Below are 12744 nucleotides of genomic sequence, written 5' to 3'. Positions count from 1 at the left end.
CGGCGGACAATCTGCGAGGCACTGCGGGGAGGGGGTGAGGCAGTGCTACCGCCCAGGGGCGTCCGCGGGGCCTCCCCGCCTCACGTACCTGGTGGCTGCAAGGATCCGGCAGCACCGCGTGTATCCCCCGAGTGTTGAAGTCTCGCTGTCGGCGGGGGGGGAAGGCACCCGCCGACTTGGCACCACGGTGAAGCCCAGCAATCGAGTGGAGGGGCCCGGGCAGCCCCGATGCAAGGCAGACGTCTCTCCAAGTGCGCCCCGGGCCGCCCAGCACCAGCGGTCGCGGCCGCCCAAGCCGGCGGTGCGCGGCCTCAGGATGCGCCCAGACCACCTGCAGATCTCACCGCCAGTCAGGGCAGAGGCGGACCGCCACCCACCGGTACACATCTGCTGGGGCAAGAACACGCCACAGGCCCCCAGGTGAGTCTGTCCGCCACTCCGCTGGGGCCGGGTTTTGGCACGCAGGAGCGCTGCAGGTGGGGGGATGGTCACTGCGGCGCCCAGAGATAGCGTTCCACGGCTCCGTTTTTCGTCGGGATTCGGTCTGCAGGGTCCCTGGGGTAGCGGCTCCAAAAGCATGTAAGCCGGGATCGGCAGCCAGGTGGTGAAAGTGCCGAATTAGGATCTTGCGATCTGCCTGCCACGGAGCTCGAGCTTCAGGCGGCCATCTTGTTCGGCGCTCAACAGCGCTCCCCCCCCAATGTGGTATGTTTGAAAGGGAATACTATTCTCAGGTTGATGGACTCAGTAAGTAACAGGGCCCAAAACTTCTTTTATCTGGTATGGACCCTTCCAAGATGCTAGCATCTTATTTTCTGTAGTAGGGAGTAGCAAAAGGACTTGGTCCCCCACCTGGAAGGTACGTAACTTCGTTCTTTGGCTGTAATAACGCTCTTGTTTGACCTGAGCCTGTTGTAAATGTGACTTTGCCATCTCCTGCAATTTCTCCACTCTGGACTTCAGCTGAGCCGCATATACAGTCAACGACACTTCTGTACTTGGCTGCTCCTCCCAACTCTCCTTTAGGATATCCAGGAGAGTCCTTACTGGTCTACCGAATAGCATCTCGAAAGGAGCGAAGCCCGTAGATGATTGGGTGTATTTCTCAGTGTCATCAAGATCCATGGTATTAGTTGGTCCCAATTCCTCTCTCCTGGCAGGATGGTTTTCCGCCGCATTTGCTTTATCGTCTGGTTGTATCTTTCGACAAGTCCATCCGTCTCGGGATGATACACTGCCGTCCTGATTTGCTTGATACATGGGGTGTCGCATACCTGCTTTAATATACTGGACATAAATTAGTGCCTCGATCCATGATTATTTCTTTGGGGATCCCCACTGTGGCCATGAAAGGAACCAAGACGTTGCATATTTGTTGAGTATTCACAGAACGCAAGGGAAAGGCCTCTGGGTACCTGGTGGCATAATCTACTATTACTAATAAGTATTTGTGGCCTGACTTGAAGGGTCCAGAGGTCTGACTATGTCCATCCCTATATGTTGAAAGGGTTCCAATATCAACGGCATGGTTTGGAGGGGTGCCTTTAAAATTTTGGGATTGTTCTTCTTTTGACACTCAGGAAAATGCTGGCAAAAGCGTACCACCTGGCCATAAATCCCTGGCCAGTAAAATCTCGCCAAGATCTTCTGAGTGGTCTTCTCCGCCCGAGGTGTCCCTCTCCCACTTGAAGATGAGCCACTTCTAATACAGTCTGATAGTATTTGCTAGGGACCAGAAATTGTTGTGTGGTTGCTTTTTCTGTAGATTCTGTAAGGCGATAAGCTGTTCTCTTTCACAAAGCATGGCATTCTTCCATCCGGTTTGTTGACCACTGAGGCTCTTGCGTGTTTCAGGATTGGGTCTATCTCTTGTGCCATGCGAAAGCTGTCCCCCTGTTCATCAATCCTCCAATCTATCGCCACCGGACACATATTTTTCTCTATCCAGCCCCTTTTTTCTAGCCTCTTGGTAGACTTACTCTTCTTCAACTTAGGCTTTCCCGCGTTTAGGTCTTGGTCATAAAAGGGGGCTTCTTTCAGCCAGTGGTTTTCCAATGTGTGGATAAGGCGGGGAAGATCTGGGACATCAGAGCCAATCAAAAGCGATTCAGGCAACGTTGGCATCACAGCGGCTTTTACAGCCATTTGCTCACCTGCTAACTTTATCTTGATTTTCTTAAGTGGGTATATTTTAACATCCCCGTGAACACATTGAATGGGTATATTTTCATTTGAACTTCTCACCTCTCTTACCAGTTCCGGTTGGACTGCTGTCTGTAGACTTCCAGAGTCCAACAAGGCTCTGGTTGGCCGACCTTCCACTTTAGCCTCACAAACAAATGGATAGGTGATCTTGTGACTTGGGGTTGAACTGCATGGATCTACCTCCTTTCCCCCAGCTCTTTCAAAACTTCCGATGTCCATTGGCTCTGACTTGATTTTCTTTGGACATAACCTCGCCAAGTGCCCCCATTCTCCACATTCAAAACACTGGGGGCCCCGCAGCGGGGCGCTTGGGGTTCGGGAGGGGAAGGTTGATCCAGGAGTTTCATGGTTAGGTCGGGGTCTTGACGGGTGCCAGTCTGTTCTGCTGAACATCAAATTTGGCCAGCCTGGATTTTTGGCCTGTCTAGAGCCTATGTTATTAGGACCTCCGACAGCCCTAACTTGAGGAGGATAGGAGGCCAATCTCCCCTGTCCCGCTTTCTGGTAGGCGGAAGCTATGTCCACTGCTTTGAGTAGGGTGGGTTTATGGTGTCGCACCCATCTCTGCGTTGGAGGAGGAAGGGTCTCCACAAATTGCTCGAGGACCACCTTCTCTGCCATCTCATAGACAGTAGCAGAAGTGGTTTGCAATCACTTGTCCCCAGGTTCCTTGATTCTGTAAAACAACTGTCGGGGGGTTTCCTCGGGCAACAGTTTGGTATCTCTGAACTTTGTCCTGTAGGCTTCTTCATCGTGGTTCATTCTCTCAAGGACGGCCCGTTTCATCTCAGGGTATGTAGTGTCTCCTATGGGGTGAGCGGCCTGGTATGCGCTCTGAATTTCCCCGATCATAAGGGGAGCAATACAGTGCGTCCACCTCTCGACTGGCCATTGAGCGTTTCGGGCTACCCTTTCAAAGTTAACAAAAAAATGGGCAGGATCTTCCCCTGGGGAGTATTTCTGCAACACTGACGCAGGTACTTGTGGCTGGGCTCTAACTGTGGTAGCTTCTAGCAGCAGAGCCTGTTGCATTTGAATAGCTTGCTGGAAAGCTTGCCGGTCAGCCTGGGCTTGCTGGCTCTGTATCTGAAGGGCTTGTTGCAGCAGTTGTTGTCCCTTCGTTAGTGACTTTTATCAGCTCTTCCATCATGTTTCTTGATCCCACTGCTGCCACCAAATGTAGATATTTGGAAATGAGAAGACCAGCCTTCAACACTTTAGACCTACTGACTTTTATTTGCAGAAACAACAAGCTTCTTTAATTCTGGGGAAAATGGGGGACAACATGCCATTTGCTTTTCTTTCTCAAAAAGGTGAAGATACTTTTCATGAATCATTCTGTTGAGGCTAACAGTGTTCGGGAGTCTTCTCCAGGAGATGAGACTCTATTGCCTTTTCTTCTCTGGAAACTGTTTTCCTAGGGATCATTCATCATCAATTCCTTAAAGCCTCGTATTGTCTCTCAAGCCCCCCTATTCATTTCTCTATAGTTCTCCAGAAATGAGGTCTCCAGCTCACACCCTCACTGGTGATGGTTGTACTCCAGCCTCCTTGGCCCAGCCCCTCCCCTTGTTGGGAAGAATTCCTGGACAACTGTTAGCACGGTCCTCTGCCTCTCTGTTCATTCAGTCTTCCTCTCATTCACTCGACGCTCACCTTTGTTTCCGGATGAGAGAGGCCTCCAGCTGGGTCTCAAGTGCCGTTAGGGCCGTCAGCAGCAACTCTCTCATGGCTAACTTCTTCTTTGGGGATAAATGTCTTAGTAAGTCTCTATAAACGGGTTATAACAGGATAGGGCACAACGGGTGCAACTTGGACTACTGTTTCCTTATGGTTGGATGTCAATAGGCCCACTCATAGGCCACCTCCTCCTCAGGCCCCGGGCCCTCCTCCAACTCTTCTCTCTAATTCAAAAGAAAAAACACCAGAGACCTGTATCAGTATGGCATCCTTGGAATCTTTCTTGTTCCAGAGCATTACCATTGGTCCAATTGTCTGTCTCTCCCAGGTTGTAGCCTCCCTCCATTATGACCTCATCCCCCAAGGTCTCCCAGGATGTAGCCTCCGTCCATTATGACCTCATCCCCCAAGGTCTGATTGGCTTCTTGCTAGAGGTCTTGTCCTCGCTCTGTTCTTCCTTCCTTTCCACCTCCTTGTCACAGATGGATTTGATTTTTTTTTATTTAGCTGCTGTTTTTGTGCCGCCACTCTAATTTTTTCCACAGGGATATTGTTGTGAGCATGCATTTTTTAATTTCACTGTTGTTTTGTGCCACCACTCTGCATTTCTTCTGCAGGAATATTGTGTTAGGTTTGATTTGTTTTTAATGTTTCTGCTGTTTTTGTGCTGCCACTCTGTATTTCTCCGCAGGGATATTGTTGTGTGCTTTCATTTTTGAATTTCACTGTTGTTTTGTGCCACCACTCTGCATTTCTTGCATAGGGATATTGTGGCGGGTTTGCATTTTTTGTAATTTAGCTTCTTTTATGTGCCACCAGTCTGTATATTTTCCACAGGGATATTGTTGTAAATTTGCATTTGAGAATTTCTCTTTTTTGTGTCACCTCCGTGCATTTTTTCCACAGGGATTTTGGTGTGGATTTCCATCCATTTGTTTTTATTTTACTGCTGTTTTTGTGTCACAACTCTGCATTTTTTCCACAGAGATATTTTTGTGAGCTTGCAGTTTTGAATTTCACTATTGTTTTGTGTGACCATTCTATATTTTTTCCACAGAGATATTGTGGTGGGTTTGCATTTTTTCCATTTTTCTGCGGTTTTTTTGCCACCACTCTGCGTATTTCCGCCGAGATATTGTTGTGAGCTTGCATTTTTCAATTTTGCTGTTGTTTTGTGCCATCACTCTGCATTTTTTCCACAGGGATATTGTTGTGGATTTCCATCCATGTTATTGAACTTTGCTGCTGTTTTTGTGTCACCACTCTGCATTTTGTCCACAAAGATATTGTTGTGAGCTGGCATATGCAACTTTCACTGTTGTTTTGAGCCACCACTCTGCATTACTTCTGCAGGTATATTGTGTTGGGTTTGAATTCTTTTTAATTTTGCTGCTGTTTTTGTGCCGCCACTCTGCATTTTTCCCACAGGGATGTTGTTGTGAGCTTGTACTTTTGAATTTCGCTGTGGTTTTGTGTCACCACTCGGCCCTTTTCTGCAGGGATATTGTTGTGAGCTTGCATTTTGGCATGTCACTGTTGTTTTGTGCCACCACTCTGTATTTCTTCCATAGGGATATTGTGGTGGGTTTCATTTTTTGTAATTTAGCTTCTGTTTATGTGCCACCACTCTGCATTTTTTCCACAGGGATATTTTTGTAAGCTTGCATTTTAGATTTTGCTGTTGTTTTGTACCACCTATCTGCATTTTTTCCACAGGGATTTTGGTGTTGATTTCCATCCATTTTATAAAATTTTGCTGCTGTTTTTGGGTCACCACCCTGCTTTTTTTCGACATGGATATTATTGTGAGCTTGCATTTCTCAATTTTTCTGTTGTTTGTACCACCTCTCTGCATTTTTTCCAAATGGATTTTTGTGTGCTTTGGCATTTTTTTTAAAATGTTGCTACTGTTTTTGTGCCACCACCCTATATTTTTATCCACCAGGATATATTTGTGAGCTTGCATTTGTGAATTCTGCTTTAGTTTTTTGCCACCACTCTGCATTTCTTTCGCAGTAATATTATGTTAGGTTTGATTTGTTTTTTTTAATCTTGCTGCTGTTTTTGTGCCACCACTCTGCATTTTTCTACAGCGATATTGTTGTGTGCTTGTATTCTTGAATTTCACTGTTGTTTTGTGCCACCACTCTGCATTTCTTGCATATGGATATTGTTGTGGGTTTGCATTTTTATTAATTTAGCTTCTTTTATGTGCCACCACTCTGTATTTTTTCCACAGGGATATTGTTGTAATCTTGCATTTGAGAATTTCTCTGTTGTTTTTTGTAACCTCCGTGCATTTGTTCCACTGGGATTTTGGTGTGGATTTCCATCTATTTTTAAAAATGTTACTGCTGTTTTTGTGTCACCACATAGATATTGTTATAAGTTTGCATTTTTGAATTTCGCTGTTGTTGTGTGTGACTACTCTATATTCTTTTGACAGAGATATTGTGGTGGGTTTGCAATTGTTTTCATTTTGCTGCTCTTTTTATGTCACCACCCTGCGTTGGTAATTCATGGAATAAATGTGCGCTGAAATTTGTGGCGCAGGCTGGCGCAAGCGTGAAAAAGTTAGCGCACGCACACGCGTACGATTCATGGAAGGCCCGCGCGTGTTTTTCCCGGGATGTGCGCCAAGTCCACTTGTGGGGCACACGGGCGCACACGTCACTGCGACATCCTGAATGCTGTGTGTGACATGCACAGCGAAAGCACACAATGTGTAGCACACACACCAAAAAGGGGGCAGAACACGCAGAATTTGGAACAAGGTGTGAAAATGAAGGCATAACTGGGAAAGTACTGCTTGGAAATACACGGAATGCCCACACGCTCGCGAAATAAAAGGTATTCATGGAATCGAATAGGGGAAACCCGCGCACGCCAAAAGACACGCACAGGCGTAAACACGTCCGCCACACGAAGGCAGGCGGAAGTGTCTCCTCGCAGAATAAAAGTGCGTGCAAACAACAAACACGTATATACAGCTATGATGAATGTCCCATTTCTTGCAGCACTGATCGTGGTACACTGCAGGAGGAGGAGGAGAATAGCAAGGCCCTGTATTTTCTTGCCCAGGACCAGCCTTTTTAGGATGCCTAATGACCAGGTCTATGGCAGGTGTAGGTTTCCACCTAGTATCATCCTAGACCTGGTCACTGAGTGGGGGGATGACCTCACATCACCCCCTTGTGCTCCCAAGCACTGAACCCCTTGAAAAAGGTGCTCAATGTCCTGCATTCTTTGGCCACTGGGTCATTTCAGCGGACAACTGCCATAGTTGGGGGTGTCTCACAGCCCACAAAGTCACGCTGCCTACACCAGGTGTTGGCAATCATGACTGCGCGCCCCTCAGGCACATATACATGCCCAGAGCCCCAGCAGAAAGGCAGGCCATGGTCCAGGACTTTTACACGGTGGTACACTTCCCCAAAGTGCTTGGTGTCATAGATTGTACCCATGTGGCCCTATGTCCACCTAGGGCCACTGAGAACATCTACCGCAACCACAAGCACTGGCATTCCATCAACGTACAGGTTATATGCGATGCCTATGGAATCATCACCCCTGTCTATGCAAACTATCCTGGGTCTACCCATGACAGTTTCATATACAGAATGTACACCCTTAGCGGGGACCTGGAAGCAGGGAAGCATGGCGACACATGGCTCATTGGTGAGTATAAATGTCTGTGCACATGCATGCATGTCAGACACAGACAAAAACACTAACCCAACTAATGACAACCATCCTCACCTCCCCAGGGACAGTGCCTACTCTCTGAGCAACCACATGATGATACCAATACAGAACCCCACCACACCACCGATTCAAGATACAACGCAGCCCATATTGCAACCAGGGGCATAGTGGAGCGCACATTCGGATTGCTCAATTCATGCTTCCACTCCCTTGACCGCTCTGGTGGGCAGCTACTATATGCACCCCCAGTAGTGTGCAGGATCATTGTGGCAGCATGTGTCCTGCACAGTGTTGCAACACGGCGGGCGTACCGGTGGACATGGTGGTGCCCCCACATTCTCAACCACAGGCACAGGTGCTGCTCATGGGAGGGGAAAGGGCATGTGGCGAGGCTGCCCGGACCCAGCTTGTGGCCACATTTTTCACCTAAAGACAGAATGCCTGTTGGCATGCACATTGGCCAATCCAAATCGGAAAATCCCAAAACAGTGTGCTGTGTGTGTCTCCTGCAACACACCACTCAGCACACAGCATAGTGGGCAGCCATTGGGTTGGGGATACACCTTGAGCATCATATAAAAAGGACAAGCAACAAAAATAACCCAGTGACGCATGTACACGATCCCCAAATGTTAAGTGATGATGAGCTGCAGCGACAAAGCATGCCAGAGAAGGCAATCTGTGTGCACATGTGGGCATGGAAGGGTGGTTGTATGTGTGGTGGTGCATTGTGTAAGTGTGTGTGTCAGTAGGGACATGCACTCAATACATGCATGTGAAATGAAGTGACCCTCAATGTCCTGTACACATCACATGTGAACATTGCCCAAGTGGATACACCAGTATGTCAAACCACACCAATCCCCTGACACCTGAAAAGTAAACCCAGCACAGGAACAGCCATTGACCAGCAGAACACATCATGTACATAGTACCCCACAATGACAATGTCAGAGAGTGCCCAATCACTGTAGCCCAGTCGTACTGTCCGACAACAAAAGCCCCTCCCTAATTTCCTCATCACCATGACAATCAGAAGAACTGTGTCTGGGGTCCGTTGGCTTCTTCCTTCTAGTCTACCTGGCTTCAGGATCCCCCTTACCCTTGGTTTCCTTGTTCTTCCTTTCATGTAAATAGGCTCCAGCCACCTTGACTGGTAAAAATACCAAATCGCAGAGAACTCCAAGGAGCCAAACCCTGAAACCAGGGAAAAAGCCTCTAGGCACCAAAAAACACTGGAAGAGTTTCCAGTAGATGACTTGAAGTCGCATAATATGGCCAAGCACATGTCCAAGCTGAATGACAGAATAACTACCAAGGTAGCGCAGTTGAACAATGATTCAACAGGATGAGTAGCAATTTGAGTACACAATAATCAATGAGGATGCCACAACTGATGGGTAGAGCTGGGACTTCAGTAGAAAATAACCAAGGAGGCTGGCACAATTGGATGGTTGAGCTGAAACCCAATCAATCCTTGATAGCATGAACGAAGAAAGGCAGAGACAGCACAAGTCTGGAAAGGCAAATTGAATGCGAGTTAGCTGGAAACAGCTGACAGTAAGTTAAGAGCCACAACAGTTGAATAGCATTGGTAAAAGGCCAAAGTCAACATAAAGGTATGGATGTAATAGATAAAAGACAGGAGGAGCGAGAGAGAGATGCTGTGGAACAAGTGAACTGAGGCAAACCGAGGCAGTCTAAGAGTACGTGGAAATAACTGCCTGAGAGACAGGCGGACAGATCTGCAACAAGGACAGTAGCAGGAAGAAAAACAGGGACAAAGGGCAATGGAGTGTGAAAAAAAAGTAAAAGTGCTGTAGTCCAGTAGGAAGACTGCGCCGTCAGGCAGCAGCAAAGTCCAAGAGGGAAGACAGATACAACGTGCCTCCAAATGGAACGGAGCAGAGTAGTAGTATAGGCAGACATCTCAGGTGAGGACTGGACCGTGAGTTGTGCCTCTTGGGTCACATTCCTAATGCATCCTCCTTTGCCACAATCCCCAGGGGCTGAACTCAACACGTACCAACTTGACATTGTCACCACCCTGCCCCCTCCCACCATCAGTGTGACTTTGACAGCTAAAGGGTGCAGGCTACCGTCTACAGCATGAAGTGCATCAAGCATGTATACAGGCAAGAAATGAAAATACATCACAATCAACTTCAATAAACGGACAGTTCAAAAATGTACTCACCAAAATTGATTGCAGACATGTTGTGGAGAAAACATCCATAATCCCCACAAGGAATGTAAACACAAGTAGTACAACAGCAGACCGGCCACATATATGCCAAAAGTCCAATGCCCTTGTGTAAATTGTTGTCACACCAAACCATCCTTGCAAGCCCGTGGAAAGGGGAAGCAGGAGTGGCATATATGTCAGGACCCCAAGCCACAAACACATACATGAGACAAGCTTGAATGGGCCCAGCTGGAACAGACAGTGGATGCTTTCAAAAGCCACAAAGCACCACACTGTCACATGAATGCACAATAGACAAACAATTTTAAACGAATAGAATAAAAAATGGCCACATACGACCCTGGGAGGTGGAAGGCACCCAGGAGGGGGAGTTACAGGGTGCACCTCAACACCCACATGCGATGATGTTGAGATAAAAAAAACTTCATGGGCTCAACGCCTGCACGGCCCGACCAGTGTGGGAGATAAGTCGTCGTCCTGCTCACCCTCTGGATGGAAAACAGAAGGTGGACGTGGCAGAGTTGCCTAACCACGCCTATGCGCAGCTTGCCCCTTGGAGGCAGCAAGCATGCGGGTCTGGTAAGCCCGGTCCTGTGTGGCGATGGCACGTAGGTCAGCATGCAGCACCTCACATGATAAGCGTGCTCCCTCTTGCAAGGTAGCACTGCCTGCATGGTCTTGCATGACATCCGGAGCACCTCCCGGCTTGCACGTAGCTCATCCGAGATGGTGTTCTCAAGCTGCTCCAACCTCTCCTTGGACTGCTTCCTCTGGGACATGTTGAGCACACCCAGATTAGATATGAGGGAATCATAGTCAACCGTCAGGGCCTCCATGTGTGCCTCTGCTAGAGCAGCAAGTGCTTGACACAGAGACACCATTTCAGCCTGGCATGCACAGCCTGAGTGAGCGGGCCATGCACTGTGCTGCCCGCTACTGGAGCTCCACCTGCCTAGCAGAGGGGAGCACGGATTGGGCCACACGTTCCATGCTCTGAGCGATCTTATCAGTAGGTACCCCCTGTTGTTCTGAATTGGCATACATGGATTGCTCCCACTCAGTATACCCTGGTGGCGCACATCCACCGCATTGCCGGACTTGACACCCGTGGGGCCCAAGGAGCTGTGGTCCTCTCTTGATTGGCACCGCCCGCGGCTGCAGGACTACATCCCTCCATTGACATGATGCCCCAGGCACATCAGCAACTGCTGTGGAGGGTGACCGTGCGTCCCAATCCACCACAGGCGGAGGTTCCAACACTGTTTGGCCCCTCAGTGAAGGTGTTGCGGACAGAAGATCGTCCACATCAGGATCACTCACCATCGACGAATGGACATGACGTGCATCCAACTCAACATTGTTGTTAGAGTGATCATCAGAGCTAGACTGATTGCAAGCCCTGGACACGATGGTCTGGAGCACAAGTGGGTTCTCGTGGTCTACCACCCCATGACCCCCACTTGAGCCGTGTTGCTGATGTAATAACAACCCGGTGTCTGGAATGACATCACCATCCTCTGGATCCATTGCGTCATCATCTGTAATGTGGAAAAAAGAAACATGAGCACACACGTCAGAGGCACATAACACACACACACATAGACATCACATGGACAGCCAACACATGAAGCAGACATGTCACACACAACTAAAATTCCGCCATGCATCCAGTAGCATTGATATGCAAACACACCCCAAAAGCAGAAATAGATGTGTGTAAATAGCAAAGCCTAGACATGTACTGAATGTAGTATATCACCTCCATCACACACTACCTCTGTCAGGCACATATCACAGGCAGAAATGACAGATTGCAACAAAAAATGGCACATACCATAAGCATGTCTGAACAGCCAAATGGCCACAGCTGCAAGTGAATCCAAACACACCATGACACACGTAATATGCATGTACACATGCATCACTAAATCATCATCACCAATATAGCTTCATCCATCTGAAGCTTGGCCTGTACCAGTCGTCATGGGCAATGTAGATATAGTGAATGTCCCGAGCAAAGTGAGGGCCTGCAACCAGGCATGAGGGACCATAACGCCCAGTACGGTCTGAGCTGCCGGTCCATGAAGCCTCCAGAACAACCCTCAGGGCCTGATACAGCACATTGTGCATTGAAAGTGCCCTAAAACATTATTCAGTGTGTGAAATCATCACGTCCAGGCCCCACCAGATTAGCTAAGTGGACCTGGGCATACACATACTGCACGACAGTGCACCTTCAGGATTGTGCCAGTTGAACATAATGGGCGCAATGCTGAAATCGCAGAAGCATAAACATTAATCAACTACATATTATTCATTCAACAAGAAATCTGCAGAGAACACGTGTAAATTAACACTTTCACACACACATAAGTGAGTAGCTGCAATGTTGCACTACACAACGTTGAAGCTGCTTGCATATGTACATGTGAAAGCGTTCAAGAACACCTGTTTTCATATACACCCATATGGTGATTATGAACAGCATCCTATACAGAAAAGCAAGCAGCTACTACACTGCTTGCTTTGATGTATGTGAAAGTGTACACATACACACATGAAGGCAGCTCCACAGTCATTACAACCCGATTGGCAGCCTATAATTAATCTGCGGCCTATAACAATTAGTATAGGCCACAGATTGACCAATCAACTTTGCTAAACACCCGCTAGGGTATTCCAATACTGAGTACATGTCACAGGATGCACCTGTGTCCGTGCCTTTCATGACAGTGAAGGGATGACAATCTGACCATACATGCTAGGTCACTTTGACATTGCAGCAGTGAGTAGGCATGTAGAACGGTGGAACATGGCTCAGAAGTGGGTTGGTGCAGTGCAGAACATATGTACATTTCCGACTATCTACATCAACAAGTACATATTGATGTCAATCAATAAACATGAAGGCAGTGTAAGGGCAAGTTCAGGCATGATGTGCAATGTGC

This window comes from Ambystoma mexicanum, chromosome 2q (assembly GCF_040938575.1).
Source record: "Ambystoma mexicanum isolate Mex_15411 chromosome 2q, UKY_AmexF1_1, whole genome shotgun sequence".
Classification (NCBI taxonomy): Eukaryota; Metazoa; Chordata; class Amphibia; order Caudata; family Ambystomatidae; genus Ambystoma; species Ambystoma mexicanum.
Note: the sequence above shows the minus strand (reverse complement) of the source record.